Source organism: Oncorhynchus gorbuscha, linkage group LG09 (genome assembly GCF_021184085.1).
Source record: "Oncorhynchus gorbuscha isolate QuinsamMale2020 ecotype Even-year linkage group LG09, OgorEven_v1.0, whole genome shotgun sequence".
Taxonomy (NCBI): domain Eukaryota; kingdom Metazoa; phylum Chordata; class Actinopteri; order Salmoniformes; family Salmonidae; genus Oncorhynchus; species Oncorhynchus gorbuscha.
The window spans coordinates 36952247-36964719 of NC_060181.1; positions in this window are offsets into that span (position 1 = coordinate 36952247).

Consider the following 12473-nt stretch of genomic DNA (forward strand, 5'->3'; position numbering starts at 1 on the left):
TAGCGCACAGAGTGGTTTGTCACTGAGCGTTCCCGTAAACCAAAGAGTCCATTACCATAACTAAAAACAACCCTGAGTGCCTACTAATGAATAATGAAATGTCATTAAGAATTTCCAACCTAATTCAAAGACCAAAACATGCGAAAGTAGAACAGAGGTTCTGATGAGAGTTGTGTATGTTAACACTAATTGCTAACGCTAATCCAATGAATAATAGGGTGTTTGTGAGCAGTAAGAATGTTCCGGAATATTTATGTTCATTGAGATATCCAGTTTGGTTAAGAACTTTTAACCATTTTAGATACTATAGGCTACAAGAACAATTTGTGCATTTCCTCTAAACCCCTATAGTCTGTGATTAGTGGTCATGAGAAGAACAGCACACACAGCTATACTGAATTATAGACTGAATTCCACAAGAATTGTAAACTCCTACCCCTGAAGCGTTGCTGAGATGATGACGAATGTTAAGCCAGGTTGTTAACCCTTAGTGCCTCCCGTTCTGTGCACCACTGAGTGTCCTGCATGGTGGCAGTGTCAAGTTGAATGGGTGTCAGGACCCGGTTACAAACCCAGGTCTCCGGAGTGAGAAACAGTCACTTAACCAACTGAGCCACGAATAGTCGGCAGAACCCAGAAGATGAGGCAGACACAGCAGTACTTGAGACGGTGTATTTAATGAAGTAAAAAGTGAAGTTCTTCACGAAAACATGTACCTCCACAACCTCAAAAGGAATCCTACAAGAACAAAGGTAATCCTCCAAGACAAAAAAGGTAAATCCACAAGGTGGAAGGTAAAGCACAAAAAGCCTCAAAAGATACTCAAAAAACAAACAAACAAGAACAAAAAACAGAATTCCACAAGAGAGTCCACCGGGATCAACCATTAGTTCTCAGAGTACTAGGGCTGGGTGCTAACATACAAACACAGAGCAAAGAACAGAGGAAAACAAAGGGTTTAAATACAATCAGGGGAAACGAGGCACAGGTGCAAATAATAATGGGGATCAAGGGAAAACAAAAGGTCAAAAGGCACAATGGGGGCATCTAGTGACCAAAAACCGGAACAACCCTGGCCAAATCCTGACAATGGGCTTGTGCGAACATGCAGTAATGGTTTGGGTAATCAATGGTCACAAATGGGGTCGGTTTCCTCCTGTTTCTCTCACCCTGAGACCTTACTAAATGTACCTACATTAACGTAATGGTCAGTGGTAGAGCTACTCACCCATCTCGTCATGGGTTAGTTATATGTTTAAGGCTTAAAATGAGCCGTTAGTCTGCTAGCCGGTATACTACTGCCCCATGTAAGACTGAAAATAAATCATTTGGTAACTCTTCGCTTAGAGGCCTCAAACATAAAGACTATCTAACACGGGTGTCACCACAATCACTTTGTGCTTTAGTACTGGGGGGTGTTTGAGGTCGTAAAATGACAAGATGGCTGCCATGACTCATTATGGCACTTTTTGTGTCATTTTCATGATATATTCATATTAGAAAGGCTTCACGCAGAGTATAATCAATCACCCGTAGGCTTTTTGGACATTTGCAGCGACGCTCTGAATTGATGTTGGAGTCATTCAATGTCAGAAGATGCACAGTAGTAGATTATATAGGCAGCATTTTATTTACCAATCCCTAAAGTGATGCTATCAATTTGTTTAACAAACTGAGCATTTTTACTAGCCTACCTCTTGAGCAAGATGGTGGTTGACTCAAGACAATTCCAATTTCCATAATAGCACACCAGTTATAAAGCATGCCCAATACATTGCATCAAGTGGCATGTGTGGATACTGTAACGTAGCCCTGGTTAAGCTATTTTCTACAGTGACCCGTGCAACTTACCCAAATGTGGGAAGAATCTTGAAGGGGTTTGAATTTGCAATATCCCCTGTACAAAAGAAAGAAAATAAAGTAAAAAATGGAGGAGGAAATGAAAGGAAGAAAGCCAGATTCCCTTCAGTGATCCTCCCTCCACCCAACTGTTCCTGCCCCCGCATCACACCTTATGGATAACTGTTGGGAGAGGGCCTGTGCCTTCCATTCTGCCTCACCTTGAAAAGCTTATCTGTTTTGAAGTTCACCCGCCCTCTGTCTGGTTACCATAGAAGCTAGCCATGTGGGTCCTCATTACTCTGAGACCAGAAATGCAAAATAGGACTAATTATCATTCTTCTTACTGCTGAAAGAACGATTCTCCTTATTACGTCGCCCTTAATTAGGATAGAGTGAGTTCCCTGGCTTCTCAGTCTTGGGTTACGGTATTGTTATGGCAGCATCACAGTGTTTCGAAATGATTTTCCACTAGTGATATTCCCCGAACTGTCCTCTTGAGAGAGTGTGTGTGTGTGTGTGTGTGTGTGTGTGTGTGTGTGTGTGTGTGTGTGTGTGTGTGTGTGTGTGTGTGTGTGTGTGTGTGTGTGTGTGTGTGTGTGTGTGTGTGTGTGTGTGTGTGTGTGTGTGTGTGTGTGTGTGTGTGTGTTGTGCTCATGCGACTGTAGCTGACATGGCAACACACCGGGAAGTCCTTATAATTAGGGTTATACCTCATGTGAAGTTTGTAATCTCATGTAAGCCTGAATGGATCATTTATGCTGATGTTACCACACCTAATTTCTCCCTTTGTGTTCTGTGCCCAACCGCCTCCCCCAAACACTTTCTATCTGATATCAGCTATATGCTTCTCTCATCACCTTCCCACTTCCCCTCTGTTCAGTCATCATTAACTCCATTTCCATTTCTGTTACCTTGTTTTCCTTAATAACCAATTCTTCCAATCTCTCTGTCCCTGTCTGTCGCTGTCTCTCCCTCTCTCTCTCACTCGCTCTCTCTCTCTCTTCTCCCTACAGTGGCTCCCGTAAATTACGCATGTCCTTCTGTGTCATTGTGGAGTAGTCACATCCACTTTCAGCCACTGGACTTTAGGTGAGGTTAACCTATAAATCCCACTAAATTGCTACTCTCCCCCTCTTTAAAAAAAAAAAAAAAATGAATGAGTGAGTGAGTGATGAAAATGATATGAAAATTGGACGAGGAGGATGATGGACAGGCAGACCCTGAGAGGAGGTGAATGTTATACCCTGTTGAAGGGTTCAGTGTTTCTTTTTTTTTTTATGCCCTCTGGTTGAAACTACTGTTCAGCTATCACTCTAATCCTAACCGCTGTGCTCATTTTGGAGTTGGACACATTAGCAAAGTCCAGCTAAGCCGTTAAAAACTGGGCACTTCAGAGATGTGCAGCGTGTTTAGCTCAAATTATCAGGTCCCTTATCAATACTCCAATCCTCCCAGCTTTAGGGTAATTAAAGAGAGAATAGTGGTTTTGTGAGTTGAAAAGTTTGTAAATGTTTTGAAATGATTACTTCCTAATACTGGAGACTTGTCAGTTTAAGCCGTTATTTAACGGTCATTAGTCCCCCGACCCATTTGTAACCTCTCAACCTTTAGCATAAACTTCCCCAAGCCCATATACTTTAACCAGGGTCTGGTCTGCACAACTCTACCAGGACCTAGGATCAAGAGAGACACTAAAGTGTTTTAGTACTATATCTCTTGACACAATGATGAAAATAATCATGGCCTCTAAACCTTCAAGCTGCATACTGGACCCTATTCCAACTAAACTACTGAAAGAGCTGGTAAATGGTGGTAAATGGCCTTTTAATGGCATCAGACCGAGGCTCTGCATCTGTCCTCGTGCTCCTAGACCTTAGTACTGCTTTTGATACCATCGATCACCACATTCTTTTGGAAAGATTGGAAACCCACATTGGTCTACACAGACAAGTTCTGGCCTGGTTTAGATCTTATCTGTCGGAAAGATATCAGTTTGTCTCTGTGAATGGTTTGTCCTCTGACAAATCAACTGTAAATTTCGGTGTTCCTCAAGGTTCCGTTTTAGGACCACTATTGTTTTCACTATATATTTGACCTCTTGGGGATGTCAATCGAAAACATAATATTAACTTTCACTGCTATGCGGATGACACACAGCTGTACATTTCAATGAAACATGGTGAAGCCGCAACATTGCCTTCGCTAGAAGTCTGTGTTTCAGACATAAGGAAGTGGATGGCTGCAAATGTTCTACTTTTAAACTCAGACAAAACAGAGATGCTTGATCTAGGTCCCAAGAAACAAAGAGATCTTCTGTTGAATCTGACAATTACTCTTAATGGTTGTACAGTCGTCTCAAATAAAACTGTGAAGCACCTCTGCGTTACTCTGGACCCTGATCTCTCTTTTGACGAACATATCAAGACGGTTTCAAGGACCGCTTTTTTCCATCTACGTAACATTGCAAAAATCAGAAACTTTCTGTCCAAAAATGATGCAGAAAAATGAATCCATGCTTTTGTTACTTCTAGGTTAGACGATTGCAATGCTCTACTTTCCGGCTACCCAGATAAAGCTAAACTTCAGTTAGTGCTAAATACGGCTGCTAGAATCCTGATGAGAACTAAAACATTTGATCCTATTACTCCAGTGCTAGCCTCCCTACAATGGCTTCCTGTCAAGGCAAGGGCTGATTTCAAGGTTTTATTGCTAACCTACAAAGCATTACATGGGCTTGCTCCTACCTATCTCTCTGATTTGTTCCTGCCGTACATACCTACACGTATGCTATGGTCACAAGACGCAGGCCTCCTAATTGTCCCTAGAATTTCTAAGCAAAGAGCTGGAGGCAGGGCTTTCTCCTATAGAGCTCCATTTTTATGGAATGGTCTACCTACCCATGTGAGAGACGCAAACTCGGTCTCAACCTTTACGTCTTTACTGAAGACTCATCTCTTCAGTGGGTCATATGATTGAGAGTAGTCTGGCCCAGGAGTGTGAAGGTGAAGGGAAAGGCTCTGGAGCAACGAACCACCCTTGCTGTCTCTGCCTGGCCGGTTCCCCTCTTTCCACTGGGATTCTCTGCCTCTAACCCTACTACAAGGGCTGAGTCACTGGCTTACTGGTGCTCTTTCATGCCGTCCATAGGAGGGGTACGTCACTTGAGTGGGTTGAGTCACTGATGTGATCTTCCTGTCTGGGTTGGTGCCCCCTCCCCCTTGGGTTGTGCCGTGGCGGAGATCTTTGTGGGCTATACTCGGCCTTGTCTCAGGATGGTAAGTTGGTGGTTGAAGATATCCCTCTAGTAGTGTGGGGGCTGTGCTTTGGCAAAGTGGGTGGGGTTATATCCTTCCTGCTTGGCCCTGTCCGGGGGTATCATCAGATGGACTTCTCCTGTCTTATCCATTACATTACATTTACATTTAAGTCATTTAGCAGACGCTCTTATCCAGAGCGACTTACAAATTGGTGCATTCACCTTATGACATCCAGTGGAACAGCCACTTTACAATAGTGCATCTACATATTTTAAGGGGGGTGAGAAGGATTACTTTATCCTATCCTAGGTATTCCTTAAAGAGGTGGGGTTTCAGGTGTCTCCGGAAGGTGGTGATTGACTCCGCTGTCCTGGCGTCGTGAGGGAGTTTGTTCCACCATTGGGGAGCCAGAGCAGCGAACAGTTTTGACTGGGCTGAGCGGGAACTGTACTTCCTCAGTGGTAGGGAGGCGAGCAGGCCAGAGGTGGATGAACGCAGTGCCCTTATTTGGGTGTAGGGCCTGATCAGAGCCTGGAGGTACTGAGGTGCCGTTCCCCTCACAGCTCCGTAGGCAAGCACCATGGTCTTGTAGCGGATGCGAGCTTCAACTGGAAGCCAGTGGAGAGAGCGGAGGAGCGGGCTGACGTGAGAGAACTTGGGAAGGTTGAACACCAGACGGGCTGCGGCGTTCTGGATGAGTTGTAGGGGTTTAATGGCACAGGCAGGGAGCCCAGCCAACAGCGAGTTGCAGTAATCCAGACGGGAGATGACAAGTGCCTGGATTAGGACCTGTGCCGCTTCCTGTGTGAGGCAGGGTCGTACTCTGCGGATGTTGTAGAGCATGAACCTACAGGAACGGGCCACCGCCTTGATGTTAGTTGAGAACGACAGGGTGTTGTCCAGGATCACGCCAAGGTTCTTAGCGCTCTGGGAGGAGGACACAATGGAGTTGTCAACCGTGATGGCGAGATCATGGAACGGGCAGTCCTTCCCCGGGAGGAAGAGCAGCTCCGTCTTGCCGAAGTTCAGCTTGAGGTGGTGATCCGTCATCCACACTGATATGCCTGCCAGACATGCAGAGATGCGATTCGCCACCTGGTCATCAGAAGGGGGAAAGGAGAAGATTAATTGTGTGTCGTCTGCATAGCAATGATAGGAGAGACCATGTGAGGTTATGACAGAGCCAAGTGACTTGGTGTATAGCGAGAATAGGAGAGGGCCTAGAACAGAGCCCTGGGGGACACCAGTGGTGAGAGCGCATGGTGAGGAGACAGATTCGCGCCACGCCACCTGGTAGGAGCGACCTGTCAGGTAGGACGCAATCCAAGCGTGGGCCACGCCGGAGATGCCCAACTCGGAGAGGGTGGAGAGGAGTATCTGATGGTTCACAGTATCGAAGTTATCCGGTGTCCTGTTTGAATTTAAGTATGCTCTCTCTAATTCTCTCTTCCTCTCTTTCTTTCTCTCTCTTGGAGGACCTGAGCTGTAGGACCATGCTTCAGGACTACCTTGCATGATGACACCTTGCTGTCCCCAGTCCACCTGGCCGTGCTGCTGCTCCAGTTACAACTGTTCTGCCTGTGGCTATGGAATCCTGACCTGTTCACCGGACGTGCTACCTGTCCCAGACCTATTATTTGACCATGCTGGTCATTTATGAACATTTGAACATCTTGGCCATGTTCTGTTATAATCTCCACCCGGCACAGCCAGAAGAGGACTGGCCACCCCTCATAGCCTGGTTCCTCTCTAGGTTTCTTCCAAGGTTTTGGCCTTTCTAGGAAGTTTTTCCTAGCCAACGTGCTTCAACACCTGCATTGCTTGCTGTTTGGGGTTTTAGGCTGCGTTTCTGTACAGCACTTTGAGATATCCGCTGATGTACGAAGGGCTATATAAATACATTTGATTTGGATTTGATTTGATTTGGTTCTGTGTAAGATGTTGGCAGAATACCTGACCACTGTGACTGACCCAAAATTAAGGAAAGCTTTGACTATGTACAGACTCAGTGAGCATAGCCTTGCTATTGAGAAAGGCCGCCGTAGGCAGACATGGCTCTCAAGAGAAGACAGGCTATGTGCTCACTGCCCACAAAATGAGGTGGAAACTGAGCTGCACTTCCTAACCTCCTGCCCAATGTATGACCATATTAGAGATACATATTTCCCCCAGATCACACAGATCCACAAAGAATTCGAAAACAAATCCAATTTTGAAAAACTCCCATATCTACTGGGTGAAATTCCACAGTGTGCCATCACAGCAGCAAGATTTGTGACCTGTTGCCACGAGAAAAGGGCAACCAGTGAAGAACAAACACCATTGTAAATACAACCCATATTTATGCTTATTTATTTTATCTTGTGTCCTTTAACTATTTGTACATTGTATATATATATATATATATAATATGACATTTGTAATGTCTTTACTGTTTTGAAACTTCTGTATGTGTAATGTTTACTGTTCATTTTTGTTGTTTTTCACCTTATATATTCACTTTGTATGTTGTCTACCTCACTTGCTTTGGCAATGTTAACACGTTTCCCATGCCAATAAAGCCCTTGAATTGAATTGAATTGATATTTGTAATGTTCTGGAAATGTCACATAAGATTTGGCCAGTTAAGCCTCAAATGGTATTGGGTGGTCACTGGTCAAGCGGTTAGCTGTGGTCTGGTCAGATGTGGTAGATTACTGTGACGTAATTATTTTGCCTGGTGTGCTGGCAAGAATCCCTAGCCTTCAGGGAAGGGTGTTGGAGTGTCATCCCACCTATCACAATCTGACAATAATGTTGTCAAGGTCATCTTTGATGAACATGTATTTTTTTGTTGCTGTTTTCTGATATTTTCCATATCATACATAATGTTGAAAGTGTGACCAAAAGGAAGAGAGTTGAATAGTGGGAGATAACAAGTACTACTGCACAATATGCTGCTGATTCAGGTAAAAAATGGCTCTGACTTTTGACCCTTGAGATGGAAATATGCTAAGGCAGCTCCATCGCATGTCTTCTTGAAGTTAAATAAGGTGCACTGAAATAGTGAATCCCTTGAGCGATGCATCTCTGTGTGAATACCAAGGGGACTACTTTGGTTAGAGGAGTCCACTTCTATCCCTCCCTCTCTCATATATACACACATGTCACACATGAGTGTGTTTGCATTCATTGGGGTACCGTATGTCTCTCCATTCTTAACAGTCATAGATATTGCATGCCTTCAAATCCCCTCCTTCACGCTCAGGCAAGGTTTGTAGGGCGGAAAAACAGACCGTTTCACATAGCCATACAAACACACGCACACACAGATTCAGCGTACAAATCTCCCCTAATTATTTTAGACATGTCCAGGAGTTGGTTATGTTTTGCTTCCCCTCCTGTCCTGTCAGGGGCAGCAGTGGGTCAAAGGGTTAGGTCAACACTGAGGGTCGTAACAACAACCCTAACCCCATTCCTGACAACCCTCCATTCTGTTGCCACCACTCCCTTAGCTAATCACATAGGCCCCAATCCTACAGTACCTTGCGAAAGTATTCGGCCCCCTTGAACTTTGCGACCTTTTGCCACATTTCAGGCTTCAAACATTAAAGATATAAAACTGTATTTTTTTGTGAGGAATCAACAACAAGTGGGACACAATCATGAAGTGGAACGACATTTATTGGATATTTCAAACTTTTTTAACAAATCAAAAACTGAAAAATTGGGCGTGCAAAATTATTCAGCCCCCTTAAGTTAATACTTTGTAGCACCACCTTTTGCTGCGCTTACAGCTGTAAGTCGCTTGGGGTATGTCTCTATCAGTTTTGCACATCGAGAGACTGAATTTTTTTCCCATTCCTCCTTGCAAAACAGCTCGAGCTCAGTGAGTTTGGATGGAGAGCATTTGTGAACAGCAGTTTTCAGTTCTTTCCACAGATTCTCGATTGGATTCAGGTCTGGACTTTGACTTGGCCATTCTAACACCTGGGTATGTTTATTTTTGAACCATTCCATTGTAGATTTTGCTTTATGTCTTGGATCATTGTCTTGTTGGAAGACAAATCTCCGTACCAGTCTCAGGTCTTTTGCAGACTCCATCAGGTTTTCTTCCAGAATGGTCCTGTATTTGGCTCCAGCCATCTTCCCATCAATTTTAACCATCTTCCCTGTCCCTGCTGAAGAAAAGCAGGCCCAAACCATGATGCTGCCACCACCATGTTTGACTGTGTGGATGGTGTGTTCAGGGTGATGAGCTGTGTTGCTTTTACGCCAAACATAACGTTTTGCATTGTTGCCAAAAAGTTCAATTTTGGTTTCATCTGACCAGAGCACCTTCTTCCACATGTTTGGTGTGTCTCCCAGGTGGCTTGTGGCAAACTTTAAACGACACTTTTTATGGATATCTTTAAGAAATGGCTTTCTTCTTGCCACTCTTCCATAAAGGCCAGATTTGTGCAATATACGACTGATTGTTGTCCTATGGACAGAGTCTCCCACCTCAGCTGTAGATCTCTACAGTTCATCCAGTGATCATGGGCCTCTTGGCTGCATTTCTGATCAGTCTTCTCCTTGTATGAGCTGAAAGTTTCGAGGGACGGCCAGGTCTTGGTAGATTTGCAGTGGTCTGATACTCCTTCCATTTCAATATTATTGCTTGCACAGTGCTCCTTGGGATGTTTAAAGCTTGGGAAATATTTTTGTATTTGTGTATCCAAATCCGGCTTTAAACTTCTTCACAACAGTATCCTTGTTCTTTATGATGCTCTCTGCGCTTTTGACGGACCTCTGAGACTATCACAGTGCAGGTGCATTTATACGGAGACTTGATTACACACAGGTGGATTGTATTTATCATCATTAGTCATTTAGGTCAACATTGGATCATTCAGAGATCCTCACTGAACTTCTGGAGAGAGTTTGCTGCACTAAAAGTAAAGGGGCTGAATAATTTTGCACGCCCAATTTTTCCGTTTTTGATTTGTTAAAAAAGTTTGAAATATCCAATAAATGTCGTTCCACTTCATGATTGTGTACCACTTGTTGTTGATTCTTCACAAACAAATACAGTTTTATATCTTTATGTTTGAAGCCTGAAATGTGGCAAAAGGTCGCAAAGTTCAAGGGGGCCGAATACTTTCACAAGGCACTGTAACTGGAGATCTGTTTGCTTAAACTTGAGTTTTCGCCCAGGTCTTCCATTGAAAGTCAATGCATGATTCATGCTCATATCTGAGTTAAGCGCATACATCTCAAGTTGGGATTCAGCCTTTAGCCCATATCATATTGGCAGAGGGAGCGACATTTTCTCTTAGGATAACTACTGAGAACCAGCTAGGGATCGTACCAAATCGTATTACTGCAAGTCATTCTAACCTATTTCAGAATGCTTTGAGCTGTGCTGTATTTCATAATATTGGGTCTGAAACAACCCCCATGCAGCCACCCACCTCCACCCCCATACCAAATGCAGATGACAAACCCCAATCATCGTCACCTTAAATGCCATCTGAAAACCTTTCCTTTTTGTCAAGTTTGTTCCGTTTGAGGCCCGCTTTCGGTTTATGGTGCAGTGATTATGAGAACGTCAGCAAGTAGACCAACTGATCTGGAATCTGATTAGAATTACAATAAAGAACCAATAAATGGCCTTATTCGCAAATGAACAGGGAGAACCCGAGGGAAACTAAGGGGGGGGGTGTTGGTTATTGCATATGAGCATCTGTGAGATGTTAAAACAAAATTGGATTTGGCGTGTGTGTGAGAGAGAGGGAGCGGTAGAGAGGTAGAGAGGTAGAGAGAGAGAGAGAGAGAGAGAGAGAGAGAGAGAGAGAGAGAGAGAGAGAGAGAGAGAGAGAGAGAGGTAGCGGTAGAGAGAGAGTTTGTGTCTTTCCTAAGACATTGCATCCAGAACAAGCTCTTACATTTTACTAAACCAGGAAGTTGGTTCACATTCAGTCTACCTAGCTTTAGCAAACAATAGCATCACCAGTAGGAGAATGAACGGCAGTTGACAGCGTGGCGACTGGAAAGAGGACAGGAAGCAGGTGGCAAAGATGGAGTGTTCCATGTCCTCTTCTCTCTCTCTCTCCTCTCTCTCCCCCACCCCCTGTTCCCTTTCTCTGTCTAACTCATGCTGGGCCACAACCAAAGATCTGGTTAGTGTCTTAGGACTTGGTGGCAGGGACTTGGTTTATGCGGAGAGAGGGGTTTGACTGGTGTTCGGGCTTCGGTTTGGAAAAGGGGTTATGTTTAAACCTGGATAGTGTGTGAAGGGGACAGAGGGTCAAGGGGTGCAGAGGTTGCAATGAGGTTGAAGCACTGCCTGTACCCAAACCTCGCCTCCTAATGAGGGAGAGAGCTGATGGAGGAAGATAACTGGCTATGTTGCTAACTCTGGATTATAAGGATTGTAAACATCATTGCCACTCTTTCACCTAAAGCAGCTTGTAGGTCTCAAAGACCAATAGTGTATTTTATCTGGATGGAGCTATAATGAGCAGTTTTAAGTCATAAGTGTTTGTGAGTGTACTAACAGCATGCCTTGCATTTCTATGCTGCAGACAGACAACATGTTTGTTCATGGTTTTTGTCTGCATGCTCAAATTGACAGTAATATGGTGATTGACCTAATGTTTTTAACTTCACAAACTTCAAATATCTATCTTTGTGATGTCACAACTCTGGGCCTGACTGCAGTGAATAATGGGTAGAGAGAGAGAGAGAGAGAGAGAGAGAGAGAGAGAGAGAGAGAGAGAGAGAGAGAGAGAGAGAGAGAGAGAGAGAGAGAGAGAGAGAGAGAGAGAGAGAATTAATTCACTTTGTTTTTGTCCTTCCTAGGACAGTGCATCCAGAATAAGCTCTCACCTTTTACTAAACCAGGAAGATGGCAGATTAATAAGAGGTGTCTCATTTTTTAAATTGTACTTAGGGTGCATCCAGGAAATCATTTGAGCAAGGAGATATACCTCACACCCACATCACAAGGGGCAGTAAAAAGGCCATAAAAACAAACTACACTTGGGAATAGGGAAATGCAACAGGCAATCAAACATTACGACTTTACTCGTTAGGTGACTGCCCTTTGAAGTGTCAAGGTAGGTATGGGAGTTACAGCGTGGGGTTTAGCCCCATCAGCCATTGTCACGTTTCATTTGTTTACGTCAAAATGTCAAACTTGACAAGTCAAAAAGTCTTGTTGGAAAATAATTAGCCTATTGAACTGCAACAGAATCCACTTAGAAAAATAATTTGTGGTAGAAGTAGGCCTAAGTTCACTTCAGTCAGAAAGTGGTTCCAGACACGCAACCTATAATTCTGCCTGGCTGTAATGAAAACGGTGGTCCAAATCATGGCTGGACATGTCTAAGAGAGAATGAGAGTGCAGGTGCG